The sequence below is a fragment of the Bos taurus genome, chromosome 6, assembly GCF_002263795.3.
Source record: "Bos taurus isolate L1 Dominette 01449 registration number 42190680 breed Hereford chromosome 6, ARS-UCD2.0, whole genome shotgun sequence".
NCBI classification, from domain to species: Eukaryota; Metazoa; Chordata; class Mammalia; order Artiodactyla; family Bovidae; genus Bos; species Bos taurus.
Window position 1 is genome coordinate 22,645,470 of NC_037333.1, and position 23,054 is coordinate 22,668,523.

Genomic DNA, 23,054 nt, shown 5'->3' on the forward strand with positions numbered 1-23,054 from the left:
TTAGAAAGATTAACTTGCCTAATGTGTGTGTGCGTGCTAAATCACTTTGGTCGTGTCTGACTTTTTGCTACCCTATGGACTGTAACCTTCCAGGGTTCTCTGTCAATGGGATTCTCCAGGCAAGAATACTGGAGTGGGTTGCCATGCCCTCCTCCAGGGGATCTTCCCAACCCAGTGATAGAACCCGTGTCTCTTACATCTCCTGTGTTGGCGGGTGGGTTCTTTGCTGCTCGCAGCACTTGGGAAGCCCTGACTTGTCTAATAGTACCCCATAATGGAGCTAGGAGTGGAGCAGTGGTCTGTGTTCATAAAGATTCATAATCTCATTCTATTAATATTATGCATGAGGTGTTTTTTATTGTAGTTTTTCTTTTTCCTAACAGGTATTACGACAAAAAGCAGACTTTATCAATGGTATTAGGCAGCTTTATCAAAACTGTGAGATGACTGCTAAAAATGTGTTAAGGAGGACTTAGGACTGTGGTTAGAGTCCATTTCTATTCAAGCCTCAGAAAGCTCCTCCAGCCATCAAATACAACAGAGGTTGACTATTGCACTTCTTATTTTATTCCAGGATTATCCATTTCAGCTTATTGAGGTGGTTATAATTGCATGTCTATAACTGTCAATACATTTCATTTGCCTATTGTGATGACTTGAAAATAAGCTCCAAAATGTTCCCTGATCAATTCTCGATAACTGGAAGAGTGAAAATGAAAATAGCATCAATTATTGAGTCCCTGTGATACCAGACATTGCACTAACGGCTTTATGTGCCACCTTAATTTTCACTAAGATGATATAGAATAGATGGTCTTATTTTAACTTTGCCCATAAAGAAACCGAAGGTCAGAGGAGTTGAATAACTTGGACAAGAACTTTTAGCAAGATTTAGAGCCAACTCAACAGAACCCATTTGATCAATTCCATTAATGTTCATTGAGCATAAACACTGTGCTAGGCACAGAGTAGTGAGTGGGGATTCCACAGGGCAGAAGACACATTTGGTCTTGCAGATCTAATGAGCCAGGATGGTTTGGTTCCCCTGAGTGCTGAGTGCCTCTAATCATGATGACAAATCTTTTTTTTTTTTTTGAAGGATAATTGCTTTACAGAATTTTTTGTTTTCTGTCAAACCTCAGTCTTAGTCAGCCATAGGTATACATATATACCCTCCCTTTTGAACTTCCCTCCCATCTGCCTTCCCATCCCACCCCTCTAGGTTGATACAGAGCCCCTGTTTGAATTTCTTAACCATGCAGCAAATTCCCATTTGCTGACTTTTTTACATATGGTAATGTAAGTTTCCATGTTACTCTTCCCATACTTCTCACCCACTCCCCATGTCCATAAGTCTATTCTCTATGTCTATTTCTCCACTGCTGCCCTGTAAGTAAATTCTTCAGGATCATTTTTCTATATTCTGTATATATGCATTAGAATATGATGTTTATCTTTCTCTTTCTGACTTACTTCACTCTGTATAATAGGTTCTAGGCTCATCCACCTCATTAGAACTGACTCAAAGGCATTCCTTTTTATGGTTGAGTAATAGGTATATTCCATTGTGTATATGTACCACAACTTCTTTAGCCATTTATCTGTTGATGGACATGTAGATTGCTTCCATGTTCTAGCTATTGTAAATAGTGCTGCAATGAACAATGGGATACGTGTGCTTTTTCAATTTTGGTTTCCTTAAGATATATCCTAGGAGTAGGATTGCTGGGTCATATGGTGGTTTTTTTCCTAGTTTTTTAAGGAATCACCATACTGTCTTTCATAGTGGCTGTATCAATTTACATTCCCACCAACAGTGCAAGAGTGTTTCCTTTTCTCCACACCCTCTCCAGCATTTATTGTTTGTAGACTTTTTGATGATGGCCATTCTGACCTGCATGAGGTGATATCTCGTTGTAGTTTTGATTTGCATTTCTCTAATAATGAGCGATGTTGGGCATCTTTTAATATGTTTGTTAGCTATCCATATGTCTTCTTTGGAGAAATGTCTGTTTAGGTCGTTTCCCCACTTTTTGATTGGGTTGTTTGTTTTTCTGGTATTGAGTTGTATGAGCAGCAGCTTGTATATTCTGGAAATTAATACTTTGTCAGTTGTTTCATTTGCTATTGTTTTCTCCATTTTGAGGGTTGTCTTTCCCCTTTGCCTATAGTTTCCTTTGCTGTGCAAAGATTTTAAGTTTAATCAGGTCCCACTTGTTTACTTTTGTTTTTATTTCCATTACTCTAGGAGGTGGGTCATAGAGGATTTTGCTTTGATTTATGTCATTGAGTGTTCTGCCTATGTTTTCCTCTGTTTTATAGTTTCTGGTCTTACATTTAGGTCTTTAATCCATTTTGAGTTTACTTTGTGTATGGTGTTAGGAAGTGTTCTAATTTCATTCTTTTACATGTAGCTGTCCAGTTTTCCCAGCACCATTTGTTGAAGAGGCTGTCTTTGCCCCATTTTATATTCTTGCCTCCTTTGTCAAAAATAAGGTGCCCATAGGTGCATGAGTTTATTTCTGAGCTTTCTATCTTTTTCCATTGGTTTATATGTCTGTTTTTGTGCCAGTACCATACTGTCTTGATGACTGTAGCTTTGCAGTATAATCTGAAGTCAGGAAGGTTGATTCCTCCAGCTCCATTCTTCTTTCTCAAGACTGCTTTGGCTGCGGGGTCTTTTGGGTTTCCATATGATCCAACCAGCCCATTCTAAAGGAAATCAGTCCTCGGTGTTCACTGGAAGGACTGATGCTAAAGCTGAAACTCCAATACTTTGGCCACCTCTTGTGAAGAGTTGATTCATTGGAAAAAACTCTGATGCTGGGAGGGGTTGGGGGCAGGAGGAGAAGGGGATGACAGAGGATGAGATGGCTGGATGGCTTCACTGACTCGATGGACATGAGTTTGAGTGAACTCCGGGAGTTGGTGATGAACAGGGAGGCCTGGCGTGCTGCGATTCATGGGGTCACAAAGAGTCGGACACAATTGAAAGGCTGAACTGAACTGATGAATTGTGAAATTTTTTGTTCTAGTTCTGTGAAAAATGTCATTGGTAATTTGATAGGGATCATACTGAATCTGTAGATTGCATCTGGTCCAAGTATCAGATACTCTTATTGGGTAATAGTGTCCCATGGTCCCTGCAGCAGCCACATCTTATAGCACTCATGAACTCCTTCCCAGATGTCCTTCAGAGCTAAAGGTCTTCCATCTAAAAAGCTTGCCCTAAAGCAAAGCACAGGCACTTGGCAGCTGCAGGAATATATGACATGATATTCGTATTTAATCACTTTGGCTGCTGTGGTGGTCTCGGTTACATCAAAATCATCCGGGGGCAGAGCGGGGTGGCGGGGGTTGGGAATCTAAAGCCTCCTCCACAGGAAGAAATGTCTGTACATGGACAGATGTTCCTTGATGTGACATTGCAGATCCATTTTTAACTTGAAAATGTGTTTTGCATATGTAGTCATTAGAACAGTCCTTTGAAGCTCTCCATTCCCAATCATCACCTATCTTTTGTGAAGGTTTAATGAATTCTGCACCATAATGCTGAAATGTTTTTTCTCCAAAGAACTCATCTTCTTCCATACTAAATGAGAACCTGCCACCCAGCTCAGTTGATGGCAAATCTTATAAATGTTTATAGACTATATTTCTGTTCTTTGGCCTATCATTTATAATTGTTGTAATGGAAAAATCATACCTGTTAAGTAATAATTTGTTCATATAACAGCCACTGAGGTCCACATAGTATTCTCGATATAATTGCAGACTCTCTTGGTTCTTTTAAAGAATATTTGTTTATTTACTTGGCATGCCAGGCCTTAGTGACAGCGTGCTGGGTCATTCAGCTGTGGAATATGGGACCTAGTTCCCTGACCAGGGGTTGAACCCAGGGCCCTTACAGTGGAAACATGGAGTCTTAGCTACTGGACCAACAGGGAAGTCTCCCAGACTTTCTGATAGAACATAAGTTGTCAAGACAGGTTAGGGGCAGCTTTTCCTAAAACAAAGCACCAATAGTTATTATAAAAATGGCAATAACAAAAGCCCAGGTGAATTTAAGCAAAAATCTCCTCAATTGTCTTCAACTGCAAATCCCAACATAAAACTTTGAAACAAACTGGCCAGGAAACTTGTCCTTGGAAAGTGTATTTCCCCTCCTTGAATACTGGTAGAAAAAAGAGCTCTTAAGTTAGGTGGTAGTTGTTCTAACTTGGGTAGAATATGCCATGAGAATTCCACTTTGACCTTCCTTGAGGCAGTCATTTTAAATTGCTGTCTTTGTTACACACCTCTTCCCATTTCTAAATTTAAGCTTAAATTCTGTGGTAAGAAACTGCCACTTTTATCACATGATAAAAATTTTGTCTTTAAATCTTAAAAAAGGAGTTTGAAGACACTGAGTACTGTGAACATGGACATACACTTCAAAATCTAGATTTCTTTGGGTTTCTCTCCCCATGGAGGATCCAGTTCCTCTGTTTACCCTTACCCTTTTGCCCTATTTTGTATGTTTTTGCTTTAAACAAGACTCACTGTAGCTTGTTGTTGATTGAAACCAGAGAAGAGATTATTGTTATGAAATTAAAAAGCCTAAACCTGCTGAATAAACACCCTTAAGGAAAACTTAAAGCAGGTCCATGTATTTATGGTAACCATTATATTTTATGACTTCAATGAACACTGCCTGTAGAGAAATATGCTTAAATTCAACTTTAGCCATCTCTAATAATATTACTATCAAAAAAGCTCCCATGTACTATGCCATGCAGTTTCCCAGGTGGCTCAACGGTAAAGAATACACCTGCCAATGCAGGAGATTCAGGGTCAATCCTTGGGTCAGGAACATACCCTAGAGTAGAAATGGCAACCTGTTCCAATATTCATGCCTGGAAAATTTCATGGGCAGAGGTTCCTGGTGGGGCTACAGACCATGGGGTCACAAAGAGTCAGACACAACTGAGCTCTCACACATGCACTATGCCATGTATCAGCAAACTATGTGTAAACTGAATTTTTTCCATGGATTACCTTCTACTAATGCTCACCATAAACTGTGCAACAACTCTGCGTTTCTTTTTACAGGAAAGAAGACTATCTTGATTGGGGACACACAGCTTTTGCATGTCCTAGGGAGCATTCAAAGACCATTGATCCAGTTCCAGAACTTGAACATGCCCTCTTGTCTTACTGACATTGAATATTCATCAGTTTATTTGTTTACTTAATTTTAAGTGGGAAACATTTACCTTTTTGAAATAACAACAACAAAATGTATACATATCCTGAATAGCTAACTTCTTTCTAGATTTTCTTCTGATTCAAATTATCTTCTCTCTGTCTCTCTCAGGCATGCAGCCCTACTCTCTATCTCCCTCTTTTTTTTTTTCTTGAGCTTCTGCTGGTACCCCCAAACAAGCTCAGCAGTTATTTATTGAGCATTTATATGTGTGAGATACAATTAATACTTTGGGAAGAGCAGCTTGACCATTTAAGCTCTTAGATCATGCAGATCATCTGGGGGAAACCACATGCACAGGTAATAAAGAGTGAGGAATACGTGGTGTGTAAGTAACACGTGGCATTATGGAAGTAGATAGAAAGGCTCTGTTCATGAGGGATGAGCAGCAGGCATGGCAGCAGCCTGGAAGCTAGTGTTTAGTAGAGAGAAAGCAAGTAGAGGCTGGCCAGAGATGGAAGGGTTGGGGCAATTCTAAGTAAGAGCAGGCACAGAGACCCAGACCCTAGAAAGAGCCTGTTCATAGAAAAAGAGGTTGCTCCTTAGGGCCTGGGCTGTCATTTAGGCTGTGGTTTGGGCTGGAGCTGGAAAGGATTAGAAAAACTATACAAAGTTTGGAAGATCCCCCTGAGAAGGAAATAGCAACCCACTCCAGTATTCTTGCCTGAAGAATTCCATGGACAGAGGAACGTGGTAGACTACAGTTCATTGGTCACAGAGAGTCTCACTGGATTTAGTGACTAAAAAACAACCACCATCACCTTAGGGCCAGGCCTAGTGTTCAGGCTGGAGCTGGAGAAGATCAGAGAAATTGTACAAGTTCTGCTAAGGAGCCAAGAACTATGGTCAGAGGCTCATGACATTGTACGGGAGGCAGTAATCAAGACCATTTCTAAGAAAAAGAAATGCAAAAAGGCAAAATGGTTGTCTGGGGAGGCCTTACAAATAGCTGAGAAAAGAAGAGAAGCTAAAGGCAAGAAGAAAAAGAAAGATATACAGATCCGAATGCAGAGTTCCAAAGATCTCAGTTTCAGTGATCAATGCCAAGAAATAGAGGAAAACAATAAAATGGGAAGGACTAGAGATCTCTTCAAGAAAATTAGAGATACCAAGGGAATATTTCAGGCAAAGATGGGCTCAATAAAGGACAGAAATGGTATGAACCTAATAGAAACAGAAGATACTAAGAAGAAGTGGCAAGAATACACAGAAGAACTATACGATAAAGATCTTCATGACCCAGATAACCATGATGGTGTGATCATTTACCGAGAGCTAGACATCCTGGAGTCTGAAGTCAGGTGGGCCTTAGGAAGCATCACTACAAACAAAGCTAGTGGAGGTGATAGAATTCCAGCAGAGCTCTTTTAAGTTCTAAAAGATGACACTGTGAAAGTGCTGCACCTAATATGCCAGCAAATTTGGAAAACTCAGCAGTGGCCACAGGAATGGAAAAGTCAGTTTTCATTCCAACCTCAAAGAAAGGCAATGGCAAAGGATGTTCAAACTACTGCACAATTGTACTCATTTCACACGCTAGCAAAGTAACGCTCAAAATTCTCCAAGCAAGGCTTCAACAGTATGTGAACCCAGAACTTCCAGATGTTCAAGCTGGATTTAGAAAAGGCAGAGGAAACTCAAAATGGATTAAAGATCTAAATGTAAGACCAGAAACTATAAAACTCCTAGAGAAGAATATAGGCAAAACACTCTCCGACATACATCACAGCAGGATCCTCTATGACCACCTCCCAGAATATTGGAAATAAAAGCAAAAATAAACAAATGGGACCTAATTAAACTTAAAAGCTTCTGCACATCAAAGGAAACTATTAGAAAGGTGAAAAGGCAGCCTTCAGAATGGGAGAAAATAATAGCAAATGAAGCAACTGACAAACAACTAATCTCAAAAATATACAAGCAACTCCTACAGCTCAACTCCAGAAAAATAAATGACCCAGTCAAAAAATGGGCCAAAGAACTAAATAGACATTTCTCCAAAGAAGACATACAGAGGGCTAACAAACACATGAAAAGATGCTCAACATCACTCATTATCAGAGAAATGCAAATCAAAACCACTATGAGGTACCATTTCACACCAGTCAGAAGGGCTGCGATCCAAAAGTCTACAAGCAATAAATGCTGGAGAGGGTGTGGAGAAAAGGGAACCCTCTTACACTGTTGGTGGGAATGCAAACTAGTACAGCCACTATGGAGAACAGTGTGGAGATTCCTCAAAAAACTGGAAATAGAACTGCCTTATGATCCAGCAATCCCACTGCTGGGCATACACACTGAGGAAACCAGAAGGGAAAGAGACACATGTACCCCAGTGTTCATCACAGCACTGTTTATAATAGCCAGGACATGGAAGCAACCTAGATGTCCATCAGCAGATGAATGGATAAGAAAGCAGTGGTACATATACACAATGGAGTATTACTCAGCCATTAAAAAGAATACATTTGAATCAGTTCTAATGAGGTGGATGAAACTGGAGCCTATTATACAGAGTGAAGTAAGCCAGAAAGAAAAGCACCAATACAGTATACTAACACATATATATGGAATTTAGAAAGATGGTAACAATAACCCTGTATATGAGACAGCAAAAGAGACACTGATGTATAGAACAGTCTTTTGGACTCTGTTGCAGAGGGAGAGGGTGGGAAGATTTGGGAGAATGGCATTGAAACATGTATAATATCATGTATGAAACGAGTTGCGAGTCCAGGTTCGATGCACGATACTGGATGCTTGGGACTAGTGCACTGGGACGACCCAGAGGGATGGTATGGGGAGGGAGGAGGGAGGAGGGTTCAGGATGGGGAACACATGTATACCTGTGGCGGATTCATTTTGATATTTGGCAAAACTAATACAATTTGTAAAGTTTAAAATAAAATAAAATTAAAAAAAAATAAAGATAAAGTCACACACACACACACACACAAAACAAAAAAACAAAACAACAACAACAAAAAAAAGAAAAGGCAGAGGAACCAGAGATCAAATTGCCAACATCTGTTGGATCATGGAAAAAGCAAGAGAGTTCCAGAAAACCATCTACTTCTGCTCTACTGACTATGCCAAAGCCTTTGACTATGTGGATCACAATAAACTGTGGAGAATTCTTATAGATATGCGAATACCAGACCACCTTACCTGCCTCCTGAGAAATCCATATGCAGGTCAAAAAGCAATAGTTAGAACCAGATGGAACAACAGACTGGTTCCAAATAGGAAAAGGAGTACGTCAAGGCTCTATATTGTCACTCTGCTTATTTAACTTGTATGGAGAGTACATCATGAGAAATGCTGGGCTGGAAGAAGCACAAGCTGGAATCAAGATTGCTGGGAGAAACATCAGTAACCTCAGATATGCAGATGACACCACCCTTATGGCAGAAAGTGAAGAGGAACTGAAAAGCCTCTTGATTAAAGTGAAAGAAGAGAGTGAAAAAGCTGGTGTAAAACTCAGCTTTCAAAAAGCTAAGATCATGGTATCTGGTCCCATCACTTCACGGCAAGTAGATGGGAAATGATGGAAACAGTGTCAGACTTTATTTTTGGGGCTCCAAGATCACTGCAGATGGTGACTGCAGCCATGAAATCAAAAGATGCTTGCTCCTTGGAAGAAAAGTTATGACCAACCTAGACAGCATATTAAAAAGCAGAGACATGACTTTGCCAACAAAGATTCGTCTAGTCAGAGCTATGGTTTTTCCAGTGGTCATGTATGGATGTGAGAGTTGGACCATAAAGGAAGCTGAGCGCTGAAGAATTGCTGCTTTTGAACTGTGGTGTTGGAGAAGACTTTTAAGAGTCCTTTGGACTGCAAGGAGATACAATCAGTCAATTCTAAAGGAAATCAGTCCTGAATATTCATTGGAAGGACGCATGCTGAAGCTGAAGTTCCAATACTTTGGCCACCTAATGGAAAGAACTGACCTCTTGGAAAAGACCCTGATGTTGGGAAAGATTGAAGGCAGGAGGAGGAGGGGACGACAGAGGATGAGATGGTTGGATGGCATCATTGACTCCATGGACATGAGTTTGAGCAAGCTCCAGGAGTTGGTAATGGACAGGGAAGCCTGGTGTGCTACAGTCCATGGGGTTGCGAAGATTTGCACATGACTGAGTGAACGAACTGAACTGAACTGAACTGAAGGAGCCAAGACCACCTTGATCTCTAAGAAGGCTTCTCTTGCTATTAGACAGTCCTTGTGGCTGCAATTCATAAACTCATTTACATCCCTGGATTTCCTCACCCTCCTCAAGATTAGAATTGTCCAGGCTAATGCACCATCCTCCACCAAAAGCCTTTAATTCTGCTTCTCGCTTGCTCTACTCTACAGTTAAATGCTCTACCGCCTTTGCTTGCTCCACTCTGGACCTGTGCTTCCCTTGGTTATCACCTTAATCACAGGAGTACAAATGGGAACACCTGGCCCTGAGAACCCTGAATGCCATCAGTAGCGGTTCTTCAGTGACACTGCCAGTGTTCAGGTTGTGAAATCTTGGCACTGCCCTGCACATGTTCAGTGCCTGATCCTACCCCCTAGGTCATCACTCCAAATATACATTTTATACACTCTGAAAACAGCATGAAATGCAGGCTGTCAAAGAAATCACTGAAAAGATCAAGCTAGATTATGTTGCTTAATTTTCAGGATGCCTGGTGGTTATTCAAATGAGTACAGTTTCTTTTTTCTTTTTTCCGTGATATTTATTTTTTAGCAGATGGGATCCACTTGTTTCAATATGATTTCTATTTTTCAAGGGCATACTGTTTTCTCCTGGATCTATCTGTACGTAGGAAAAAATTATCATTCAAGACATAAGCAGTTTTTGCCAATGGGTAGGAATGAGTCAGTTGACCAATGAGGGGAGAATAAAAATCTGTGCTATTTTGATGTTAATTGCTGGTGGTGCTCCTTCTTTGAAACACTGATGATAATTTTTCAATATGCAATCCATTTGACCCCAGAGCGCCCTGGGAATTCTGCCAGACTTTTGTTCCACCACCACTTATCTCTGTTTTAAAGTAAGCATTTGTACAGCATGGTCATCTTCATTAATCTCTTTAGGAGTTTGTGCTGGGAAGCAAGAACTTTTTGTTATTCCCATTTTACAGATAAAGAAAGTGAGAGACAAAAGGGAAACGACTTGTTATGAATATTTTAGTAAGTTATTAGGCCTTAAAATTTCCAATTTGTTATTAAGCTTATTGAGTTTTCCTATTGACTGAGTTGTGCTGTCTCTTTCTAAATCAGTATACCAGATTCTAAGAGGGGCAGTCTAGTTAAGAGTTTGGGTTCAATATTTCTGCCATACATCACCCAGTCCCAGTAAAGTCTCTACTTGCATGCTTTGTTTTCTTAGATTTTTGTCTTTTTGAGATTATATTCTAAAGGCTAGAAAAGAAGAGAATGTCCCTGACTTTCATTTTCTTACCTTAAGTAAAGAAGAAGCAGTCTTTTTTTTCTCCTTTTGTAAATTAAAAAAAGAGGCTCCATATGTAAGGGCTATTTACTCCAGAAGAAAAAAATACATAGCTCCCAATGCTCATAGCTAAACAATTCTGGTGTTGCAAGGTAGGTAAGACACAAAAATAACTATGTCTCAATATAATATTAACAGTGGCTTAAATTTATTGAATGCTTACTACATTTCAGGAACTTTGCCTACATTATTTCATTTAATCCTTACATTAGTCCACTGAGAAAGGCTGTATTATTACACTCATCATATATATGAGAAAACCAAGGCTTAGGAAGCTGAGCAATTTGCTTGGAGACATAACCAAAAAGAGACACCAGGTCTCAAAATTCTATGGTCTGTCACTAATGAGTCCTTCTTCTCTGTGCTTCCTTTACAAAATTGTTTACCTGTTCATGGGCCTTTGTTCTTCCCAGTAACTTTTAGACTCAATTTGTCAAATTTTACAAATAGCCTGCTGGAATTTTATTTTGAATGCAACATCTTTAAAGATTAATTGAGGGAAATAAGATATCTTAATAACAACTTGTTTCAACCAAGACCAATGGAATGTTTCTCCATTTACTCAGATGCTCTTTTATATTGCTTCATAAAGATATTTGCTTTTTCTTCATCAAAGCTGTCTACCTTTATTAGGTTAATTTCTTCTTATTTTATAATCTCTGTCTCTATTTAAATGTTTTGTTATTTCTGGTGTAAAGAGAATTATTTTCTAAGCTGATCTTGTACCAAAACCTTTTTTGTCAGCCTTAACTATGTCTAGTAGTTTCTGGACTTTTGTTTGCTTGTCTTTACAAATGATCATATCATCAGCAACTAATTCCAGCTTTATCTCTTCTTTTCCAATTCTAATACTTCTTTTTACTTATTCTCCAGACCAGTGTTGAACAGTGGAGGGGACAGTGAGCATTCTTTTTTCCTCCTCTGAAAGGAAATAAATCTCAGGGAGATATTTGCATAATGTTTGGGGACAGGAATAATCAAGGATGAAATCTTAGCTTTATATTTTTGTTTTCTTTTTAGATCATAGAAAAATTCTGACCAATTAAGTTATATGTGATTTTTCTCCTTTTGGAGATGTAATGACTCCACTGAGTGTATGCTGCTGCTGCTGCTAAGTCGCTTCAGTCGTGCCCGACTCTGTGCGACCCCACAGATGGCAGCCCACCAGGCTCCCCCGTCCCTGGGATTCTCCAGGCAAGAACACTGGAGCGGGTTGCCATTTCCTTCTCCAATGCATAGAAGTGAAAAGTGAAAGAGAAGTCGCTCAGTCGTGTCCGACTCTCAGCGACCCCATGGACTGCAGCCCACCAGGCTCCTCCATCCATGGGATTTTCCAGGCATAGATATGGATAAATATACTTATATGTAATATACAGTAATATTATAAATTATGTGTGCATGGTCAGTCACTTCAGTCATGTCCAACTCTGCAACTCCATGGACTGTAGCCCACCAGACTCCTCTGTCCAAGGGATTTTTCAGGAAAGAATACTGGAGTGGGGTGCCACAACCTCCTCCAGGGGATTTTCCTGACCCGACCCAGGGATCAAACCTGCATATCTGTCTCCTGTATCGGCAAGTGAGTTCTTTATCACTAGTGCCACCTGGGAAGCCACAATATATGTTATATATTATACTATATAGTTTACAAGGTATTATTAATATATATATAAGTATCTAATATATAGAACATAGGATTATATTTGGATTTACTCTTCCTTCCTCAGGTGTATAATGGTCCTTCTGGTGCTGTCTGTCTTCTGTATTGCTTCCATGGTTCAAATTTGTCTGAAATATCACTTCTTTACTTTAAACCTTTTAATATTCTTTTCCTTTAACATTTTGTATTACAGATAACATGTTACTGTTTCTTATTTTATAATCTGTGTTTCTAATTTAATTTGCAAGTTTAACTTGTGTATTTATCATTTTTTATCCCTATACTTCATTGAACAGGTGAATTTTTCTTGGTTGAAGTTGAAAGTTATATATTCTGTTTATTCTTTGAATGGGTTTTCCTAAGATTAAAGGTCAATGCACTATTCATTTTTTCCCTTGTTCTGTTTCCATGCTCAGCTTTTACTTAGTTTTTTTTTATGTTGGTATCATTTAGACTTTTTTTTTTTGGCTATGCTGCGCTGCTTGTGGGATCTTATCTCCCTGACCAGGGATCTAACTCAGGCCCCTAGCAGTGAAGGCACCAAGGCTTAACCATTGTACCACCACGGAATTCTCCATTTAGACATTGATTTTCTGGTTCTTATGCATATTTCTTCTTTTTGGCTGTGGTTTGGTATTTCTTTCAATTTATGTGTAATTGGTCTTCTGCCTCTTGTTTGGTAATTGCTTATTTATATTATACCTCAAAAAGGTCTTAATTTCCTTATTCACACTTGTTTCTCATTTCTTATGAAAGTATTTTTACATTGCTTTCTCTTTTTTACATGAGTACTTTCTTTGAGAACATTTTAAAAGTGTTTTTTTTGTGTGTAGTAAATCTTCTGAGTTCTATGTCTGAACATATCTTTACTTCACTCTCATTTTGAAATTAATATTTTAGCAGAATATATCCTAAGTTCAAATATTAAGTTTTTTACAGTGTAAAAATGTTACTTCATTGTCTTCTTTCTTCCAATGTCCTGGACATGTGACAGCAATTTTTATTGTTCTCTTTATGGTTATCTGTTCTTTCTCTCTAGGGTATAGTTTATATAATTTTCCCTTTGTTTCTGATGTTCTTATAAATTATGATAATGTATTTAGATGTGGATTTTTAAAAATTGTTGATTCTGTTTTGACACTATTTTATATGTTGAACAATAATAGAAGATGTGACTGGCTGCATAAACATAATGCCAAACATATTAACCTGCATGAATGATTTTTCATTATTTGCTTAAAACCACCTGAGAAACAATGATTATATATATTGAACAATGATACCTATCCATTTGTTGATCCTTATTATGTTAGACTCTGTACAAAGAGTTTTATGGTTTTTTTTTTCTTAATTTTTTATTTTGAAGTATAGTTCATTTACAATGTGGTGTCAATTTCTGCAGTACAGCAAAGTATTCAGTTGCATATTCTTTTTCATATTCTGTTCTATCATGGTTTATCACAGGGTATTGAATAAAGTTCCCTGTACTATATGGGAGGATCTTGTTAACATATTCTATACATAATAGTTACATACATGGTTTTATAACCATGACAACAACTTCATGAAATAGCTGCTAATGTAATTTCCTTCTTTATAAAATGAGGAATTTGAAGTTTAGAACACTTGTATAACTTGTCCAAGATAACTTAGCTAAGAAATAGTGAATCTAAGGCAGGATTTAGTTCCAGGTTGTTTAACTCAAGAGCTTTCTTAAAACACTGTGTTACTCTGTACTTTTATCTATACAGACATTATGAGAAAATTTCCTACTTAACTGATTAGTACTCTCAATATATAGCCTTCCTTTCAGTTCAATTCAGTTCAGTTCAGTCGTTCAGTCGTGTCTGACTCCTTGTGACCCCATGAATCACAGCACGCCAGGCCTCCCTGTCCTTCACCAACTCCTGGAGTTCACTCAAACTCATGTCCATCGAGTCAGTGGTGCCATCCAGCCATCTCATCCTCTGTCGTCCCCTTCTCCTCCTGCCCCCAATCCCTCCCAGCATCAGGGTCTTTTCCAATGAGTCAACTCTTCGCATGAGATGGCCAAAGTACTGGAGTTTCAGCTTTAGCATCAGTCCTTCCAATGAACACCCAGGACTGATCTCCTTTAGGATGGACTGGTAGGATCTCCTTGCAGTCTGAGGGACTCTCAACAATCTTCTCCAACACCAGTTTCAAAAGCATCAATTCTTTGGCCCTCAGTTTTCTTCACAGTCCAACTCTCACATCCATACCTGACCACTGGAAAAACCATACTCTTGACTAGACAGTCAAGTGGGCCTTAGAAAGCATCACTATGAACAAAGCTAGTGGAGGTGATGGAATTCCAGTTGAGCTATTTCAAATCCTGAAAGATGATGCTGTGAAAGTGCTTCACTCAATATGCCAGCAAATCTGGAAAACTCAGCAGTGGCCACAGGACTGGAAAAGGTCAGTTTTCATTCCAATCCCAAACAAAGGCAATGCCAAAGAATGCTCAAACTACTGCACGATTGCACTCATCTCACATGCTAGTAAAGTAATACTCAACATTCTCCAAGCCAGGCTTCAGCAATACATGAACCGTGAACTTCCAGATGTTCAAGCTGGTTTTAGAAAAGGGAGAGGAACCAGAGATTAAATTGCCAACATCTGCTGGATCATGGAAAAAGCAAGAGAGTTCCAGAAAAACATCTATTTCTGCTTTATTGACTATGCCAAAGCCTTTGACTGTGTGGATCACAATAAACTGTGGAAAATTCTGAAAGACATGGAAATACCAGACCACCTGACCTGCCTCTTGAGAAACCTATATGCAGGTCAGGAAGCAACAGTTAGAGCTGGACATGGAACAACAGACCGATTTCAAATAGGAAAAGGAGTATGTCAAGGCTGTATATTGTCACCCTGCTTATTTAACTTCTATGCACAGTACATCATGAGAAATGCTGGGCTGGAAGAAGCACAAGCTGCAATCAAGATTGCCAGGAGAAATATCAATAACCTCAGATATGCAGATGACACCACCCTTATGCCAGAAAGTGAAGAGGAACTAAAGAGTCTCTTGATGAAAGTGAAAGAGAAGAGTGAGAAAGTTGGCTTAAAGCTCAACATTCAGAAAACGAAGATCATGGCATCTGGTCCCATCACTTCATGGGAAATAGATGGGGAAACAGTGGAAACAGTGTCAGACTTTATTTTTCTGGGCTCCAAAATCACTGCAGATGGTGACTGCAGCCATGAAATTAAAAGACACTTACTCCTTGGAAGGAAAGTTATGACCAACCTAGATAGCATATTGAAAACCAGAGATATTACTTTGCCAACAAAGGTCCGTCTAGTCAAGGCTATGGTTTTTCCAGTGGTCAGGTATGGATGTGAGAGTTGGACTGTGAAGAAAGCTGAGCGCTGAAGAATTGATGCTTTTGAACTGTGGTGTTCGAGAAAACTCTTGAGAGTCCCTTGGACTGCAAGGAGATCCAACCAGTCCATCCTAAAGGAGATCAGTCCTGGGTGTTCATTGGAAGGACTGATGCTGAAGCTGAAACTCCAATACTTTGGCCCCCTCATGTGAAGAGTTCCATAGGAACCTGGAATGTCAGGGCCATGAATCAAGGCAAATTGGACGTGGTCAAACAGGAGATGGCAAGAGTGAACGTCGACATTCTAGGAATCAGTGAACTAAAATGGACTGGAATGGGTGAATTTAACTCAGATGACCTTTATTTCTATTATTGTGGATAGGAATCCCTTAGAAGAAACGGAGTAGCCATCATGGTCAACAAAAGAGTCCAAAATGCAGTACTTGGATGGAATCTCAAAAATGACAGAATGATCTCTGTTTGTTTCCAAGGCAAACCATTCAATATCATGGTAATCCAAGCCTATGCCCCAACCAGTAACGCTGAAGAAGCTGAAGTTGAACGGTTCTGTGAAGACCTACAAGACATTTTAGAACTAACACCCAAAAAAGACGTCCTTTTCATTATAGGGGACTGGAATGTAAAAGTAGGAAGTCAAGAAACAGCTGGAGTAACAGGCAAATTTGGCCTTGGAATATGGAATGAAGCAGGGCAAAGACTAATAGAGTTTTACCAAGAGAACATACTGGTCATTGCAAACACCTTCTTCCAACAACACAAGAGAAGACTCTACACATGGACATCACCAGATGGTCAACACCGAAATCAGATTGATTATATTCTTTGCAGCCAAAGATGGAGAAGCTCTATACAGTCAGCAAAAACAAGACCGGGAGCTGACTGTGGCTCAGATCATGAACTCCTTTTGCCAAATTCAGACTTAAACTGAAGAAAGTAGGGAAAACCACTAGACTATTCAGGTATGACCTAAATCAAATCCCTTATGATTATACAGTGGAAGTGAGAAATAGATTACGGGACTAGATCTGATAGACAGAATGCCTGATGAACTATGGACGGAGGTTCATGACATTGTACAGGAGACAGGGATCAAGACCATCCCCATGGAAAAGAAATGCAAAAAAGCAAAATGGCTGTCTGAGGAGGCCTTACAAATATAGCCTTTAGTTTCAAAATTTATTTTTTTAATAAAGAATTTTATTTACCTGCGACTTTCAAAAACTTGCCTAATTACTTGTATTTATATGTGTGTAAGTAGAGAGAAGGCAAGGGGAGAGAGAGGAAGAGCTTAAATACAAATTGCTTTGAGATTAATTTAATAATTTGGCACAACAGTGATGTTAATTGCTGTGTGTTAGAGTCAGAATGGCTGTACAAAGGACATGGTTTAGAGGCAATATTTGCTCATTATTTTCCCTCTGCAAATTGCCATCTCGTAGTTACTACTGAAATAATCTCACTATTAGTACAATAAGTGTAAGAGCCACATTTGAAAGAAGAAAGATTGCTAACAGAGCTGTGGGCAGGGTTCTAAGCCTCTCTGTCTTTGTCAATAGAAGTTTGCACTTATCATCCATTTGTCCTGTTAACTGCTTTTGTAATATCGCTCCTCAATGTCTGATAACAGGCTAGAAAGGCAGCCTATAGTAGCAGAATCAAATGGGTAAGATGCTGGGGCAGAAGTGGGAAGAGTTCAAATGCTGATTCTAGAACAACTCGCTTCCTAGATAATTTTTTCTGAGGTTAAATTATACCCTCCAAATATTAATAATACATATGATTTGAGTTTCAAGTAAAAAAGTACTGTTTCAGTTCTTTGATTAGCCATTCACTTTTTGCCATTTCTCTCTTGAATATCTTACACATTCTGCATTGAACCTGAGAGAGTATTACTGCAGGGAAAAGGAATTTTGACCATAACAGGTAAAACTTATGGATGAGAGATCTGTTTCTTTGGTATCCTTTTAACTGTACATGTGTGAATCTCCCGTTGGTTTGGGACAGAACTCCATTTTATTTATAGTTGTTCACTTATAAAAAAAGAGGCTCTTGTGTCCTAAACTGAATACTGGCTTGATGGCATTCGATTGGTACTTGCTGTTGTGACTGTAACTCTTACAGTTATGTACCTGTCATCATAATAATAACTGCTGGTTCTTGAGATGCATCAGGAATTTGGAGCACATTATTTATGGTTCTTTCAACAATCTGTGAGGCAGATATTATTACCCTCACTTTACAGATGAGCACACTGAAGGAAATATCCCAAGGGCACCCAGCTATAAACATCAGAGCTAGGATTCATATTGAGACCTACCTTAAACGCCTCTCCTTACCTCCCCCACAGTCTAATGCAACATCACCTGTCTTTCCTGTGCTGATTCATTGCCTTTATAGTCTTTATTCCTTGGTACCCTGTCGGTCAGCACCTTGGCTATGAGGAGTTTAAACACTGAAATCCAGTGCCAAAATCTGTGTTTTTATTTGCAGAGCACATTTAACAGTTCTCTAAATCAAACATTTCCTTGCTCAATATTTTTGAGTGAATTCAGACTTGCATCAGTTGACCATTGGGCTGGAGGTGGAAGGGCAGGAATCATGTGCAAACATAACGCAAGACTATTCATTTACTTTTTGTATTTTCTAGATTCTCTTTCTTTAACATTTCTAATCGAATAAAATAATTATGTCTTTGACCCTATACAACCACCACATCTATAGATTTGATCCCGCAAGGAAGCTACCTTCGATCTGACTGAACCATTTGATGCATTTCCCCCATTACTACACAGTGCTTGTAATGAATAGTTCCCTGGGATCTCTATAGCTCAAAGACTAATTTATAGCTAAATCAGATAATATGGTTTGTATTTAGCACCATGGATCTCTGTCTATTCATACACTGTCGAACATGGTAGTCACTTGCCATAGCAGGCTGTTTTAAATCAGTTAAAATGAAATAAAATTAAAAACCAATTTCTCTGTCACACTAATTACATTTCAAGTGCTTTATAGTCCCATGTGGCTAGTGGCTACTGTACTGGACAATGAAGCTATAGAACAATTCCATCATTGCAGACATCTCTATTGGACAGTGCTAAATTTAAAAGAAGACAGAAATGAAGCCAAGTATAATTACTTCACAGAGCGTGCTGATCAGCATCACTGAGTTATAGAATATAATGGGTCATGATGCATTGCAATTCCCTCTGCTTTATTTGTCTTCCTAGATAGCTGTTGGGAAGAAGGAATTTGGTCTTGTGTGTATGGTATCCCTGTTAGGTAAGAGCAACTGACTCCCAGGGGTTCAGTAAATATATGTTCAATGCTCTGTGAATGAGATCATGAAAATAACTTGAATACAGGAGAATTCTTGGAGATTATAGAATAGAGTGACTATTTGGGGAGTATAAATAAAATAGTTATTTTTTCTACCTGAAATATGTCAGCCTTCGAAATGGAATAGTTGATCAAGGAGTGTTTCAATGTAGAAGAGATAACAATTGTCCAGATTTCAAAGCCTAATGCCACATGTCATCAGAAAAGAAAAAGGCCAGAGTTTAATATATCATCAAGCCCAGTTGACTCTGATATGGATGGGGTGGCTGTAAAGTGATGGAAGAACATTTTGCTTCTTCCAGTTGAAGGAGACTCAAAAAGGAAAATAACTTTTTTTATTCAAAGTATTTTAATTTATTTCCTCTTCTAGAACTAAGTCAGGAATAAGTTTGGAGAAGTGATTGGAATGTCATTTACAGAAGCTTTTGTCATTTAGGTTATGTGAAAGCCATGATAAGGAATCTTTAAGCCTTTAAAAAATAGAGCAGTGTTTTAGACTACAGCAAAGTATGGTGCTGTTGTGTCTTTATTTTCATATATTGCATATTTAGTAAGTGTGTTACATGTAAATAAAGAGAATGAGTTACAATTGTGGTTGCAATAGCAGAAGAAATGATTTTCTTGTTGTTGTTGGTTCAACTAGTGAGGTCTGGGGTATGGAGTCAGAAGATTCCATTTGGTGCCATAGAAGAGAGTTGAACCTGGGATCCAGCTGACATTTCTCTTGCCTCTGATTCACCAAGTGTCCTATGACAGGCAATGTTTCATATAATCACTTAGAAAAACAATCACTTCACACTGTAAGTGATACTTGTGTTCTATGGATTGTATTATTCTCAGTGGCTAAGTCATTTCAAGGTGTCTCAGCATACTTTTCTCTTTGCCAGGGGCTGGACCTGCTGATCTCTGTCTGTGGACATGCCCTGGGGTTGTTTTTCCACTGACAATGGAGGATTTAATGCAACCACTCACATCTTTTCACCTGATCCTCATTTTACCTGGACCAGTATTTTTGATTTAGTGACCTATAGCTATAGTACAGCTATAGTACAGAATGGGGACATCTGATCTCAATATGGGTTAGATTTGACTCCTTATTTTGATTTCCTTAACTGGATGCTCTCAACAACTGAGAAGAATAGGTAATCAAAGTCATGTTCTTTAGGCTTTGATTTTATAACTTTTCCTGTGAGTGTGGCCAAGGTGGGTATCCTGAGATGAGAACAAAGCAATATTATTTTGCCATGGTCCTGAAGTTAGATGTAGAGACTGAGACTGCATTGGCTCCAGGTTGCCTGAAATTCTGTTCCCTCAAAAGTAGTGCTAAAGAAGAAAGAGAGATGGAAAACTCAAGGAAATTAATCTGCCAATTCTTCTTTTAGAAATAGTTTCTGGTTATAGTTTTTTTTTTTTTTTTTTAAATCTAAATATCTAAGTACCTCATCTTTTCCTCTAAATACTCTATAAAGTAGAGTGAAATCACTCAGTCGTGTCCGGCTCTTTGTGACCCCGTGGACTGTAGCCCACCATGCTCCTTTGGGATTTTCCAGGCAAGAGTACTGGAGTGGGTTGCCATTTCCTTCTCTAGAGGATCTTCCCAACCCAGGGATAGAATCCAGGTCTCCCACATTGTAAGCAAGACGCTTTACTGTCTGAGCCACCAGGGAAGTCCAAATATTTCTTTGAGCCCTTTTTGGGGGAGGGCAAGAATACTGGAGTGGGTTACCATTCCCTTCTCCAGGAGATCTTCCCTACCCAGGAGTTGAACCTGGGTCTCCCGCATTGTAGGCAGATGCTTTACCGTCTGAGCCACCAGGGAAGTCAAATACTCTATAGTTTTGAGAAATTTCAGGGAAAAGTAAATCTTTTCATACCATTGGCACTGTTTACTGTCAAACTGATTGGAAGGAAGTACAGTGAGTCTCCTACATAAGAATCTTCAACTCTGAAAGATGCAAAGGTGTGTTCTATCAACATCAGGCATGAGTGAAATTGCAGCTTGTCCTCCAACTTCTGTTGCTGAAGATCCTTCAGCCCTGGGCTTGCCAGTTGGCACTAGTGGTGAAGAATCTGCCTGCCAGTGCAGGAGGAAAAAAGAGACATGGGTTCGATCCCTGGGTCAGGAAGATCCCCCTGGAGTAGGAAATGGCACCCACCCCAGTATTCTTGTCTAGAGAATCCCATGGACAGAGGAGCCTGGTGGGCTACAGTCTATGGGGTTGCAAAGAGTCGGACACAACTTCAGCTCTGCCATCTCTCAATTTCTCTCCCTCTTTCAGTAAGTAACTCTTCTTGCCTGTTCACTCAATGCCAGCCCCTGTGTGCCAAATGTTGTACTGCACTTTTCAAGGCTCTTACTGTAAGACTGAAATTTTTTTCTTCATTTTCTGTGTTTGTTTTTTATTTATAATTTGTGTGAAAAGTATTATAAGCCTATTACAGTAGTACATAGCCCGCTGTGTTAGTCGAGGCCCTAGTGGTGGTTGAGCCACTCAGTCGTGTCCAACTCTTGCAGCCCCGTAGACTGCAGCCCGCCAGGCTCCTCTATCCATGGGGTTCTTCAGGAAAGAATACTGGAATAGGGTGCCATTCCTTCTCCAGGGGCTCTTCCTGACCCAGGGATCCAACCCAGATCTCCTGCATTGCAGGCAGATTCTTTACCGACAGAGCTATGAGGGAAGCCCATTGAGTACCTGAGCTAACTTTATTGGAGTTAGGAACAAATTGGATTTATGAACCTGCTCATGGGACAGAACTCATTCATATGTAGGCACTTCATGTATACTTGACTACCCACATGATTAGATACATTAGAATAATGATAAAGTGCTTATTGTACAATTTTGCACTTATTCCTTTACATACGTTTTCTGTTTCTTTTCTATAACAAATAAAGTTTCTCCTTGCAACCTTACCTCACTTGCCAGTCATATTAAAAAAAGAGACTGCAAACCAATTTCAGCTCCTTGGAAGTCAGGAATAATAAAGAACTGGAACACAGCTTGTCCTGCCATCCCACACATAGTAGGAAATATTCAAAGTTAGCACTGTTGGGAACTTGTAAAATCAAAAGATATGTTTCCCTTTGTTTTAATAGAAAACAGATATTAAGCTAGGAGTTGGGGAAAATACATTAAGCTTCTGAGCTATAAAAAAATCTGAAGAATAACACTAGGTTATTGGACTCACTTTAAGCAAGCGCTGGCCGCTTTCCTGACTAGGTATGTCAGAGATGGGCAAGAGAACAGTTTCTCTCCTTCACTTCCTGGCAGCATATGATACACTCTGTCCTTATGGAGACTACATCATTAAGAGATCCAAGTGTGTCCTGAGGATGTTAGCTGAGATGGACTCTGGCAGGCAGCTCCAGAAAACAGCCAGGAAGTTCTGATTCAGAAGGGACAGTAATGTGTTTGTGACATGGTTGGAATACATCAGACTCCATCACAGCCACGGAGACCTGGGGAGAGGGATTGTATAAGACTTTATAGTCACACTCAGATAAGTGCCTTTTTAGAGCAGGTAATTCGCTTGTCCTGACAGGTGTGAAGGGATACTTGGCACTCTCCAAAAAGCACTAATAACCCCATTTTAAACCAGAGGGCCACTGATGGACTGCTTTTAATTTAGTTTTGTGATGAGTTTCCTCTAATATCTAAACCTATATGTTCTGACAGCAGGAGTGTTCAAGGTGTATGTGAAAAGAAGCCTGAGTATGACAGGTCAATGACAGCAGCCTTGAGGTATCAAATCAGCTGTGGCAGAGAGCACAGGCCTCTAAACCTCTAAGATTTATCCTATAGTCAACCTTGCGAGCTGCTGTAAGCCTCTGGGGGTGAAAGCAAATCACTTCTTCAATCACTAAAATGTTATCCAGGCATCTTGCTTAATTTGGTGTTCTCCATAGGGTGGTAAAACTGTTTTGAAAAAAAAA

General features: G+C 39.4%; 1 long non-coding RNA gene, 1 other non-coding gene and 1 pseudogene across 2 annotated transcripts in view; all 3 read right to left on the reverse strand.

The window, feature by feature from the left end:
• The window catches only part of LOC112447149 (uncharacterized), a 39,798-nt gene extending 17,283 nt beyond the window's left edge, over positions 1-22,515 (reverse strand). The window contains exon 1 of the long non-coding RNA XR_003035259.2: positions 22,310-22,515. This is a non-coding gene — a long non-coding RNA (uncharacterized lncRNA). The remainder of the gene's footprint in view (positions 1-22,309) is intronic.
• On the reverse strand, positions 2,978-3,915 carry LOC100139260 (ubiquitin-like-conjugating enzyme ATG10; annotated as a pseudogene).
• TRNAC-ACA (transfer RNA cysteine (anticodon ACA)) lies at positions 20,868-20,939 on the reverse strand. Its single transcript has one exon. It is a non-coding gene; the product is annotated as a tRNA-Cys (tRNA).
• Positions 22,516-23,054: the final 539 nt, after the last annotated feature.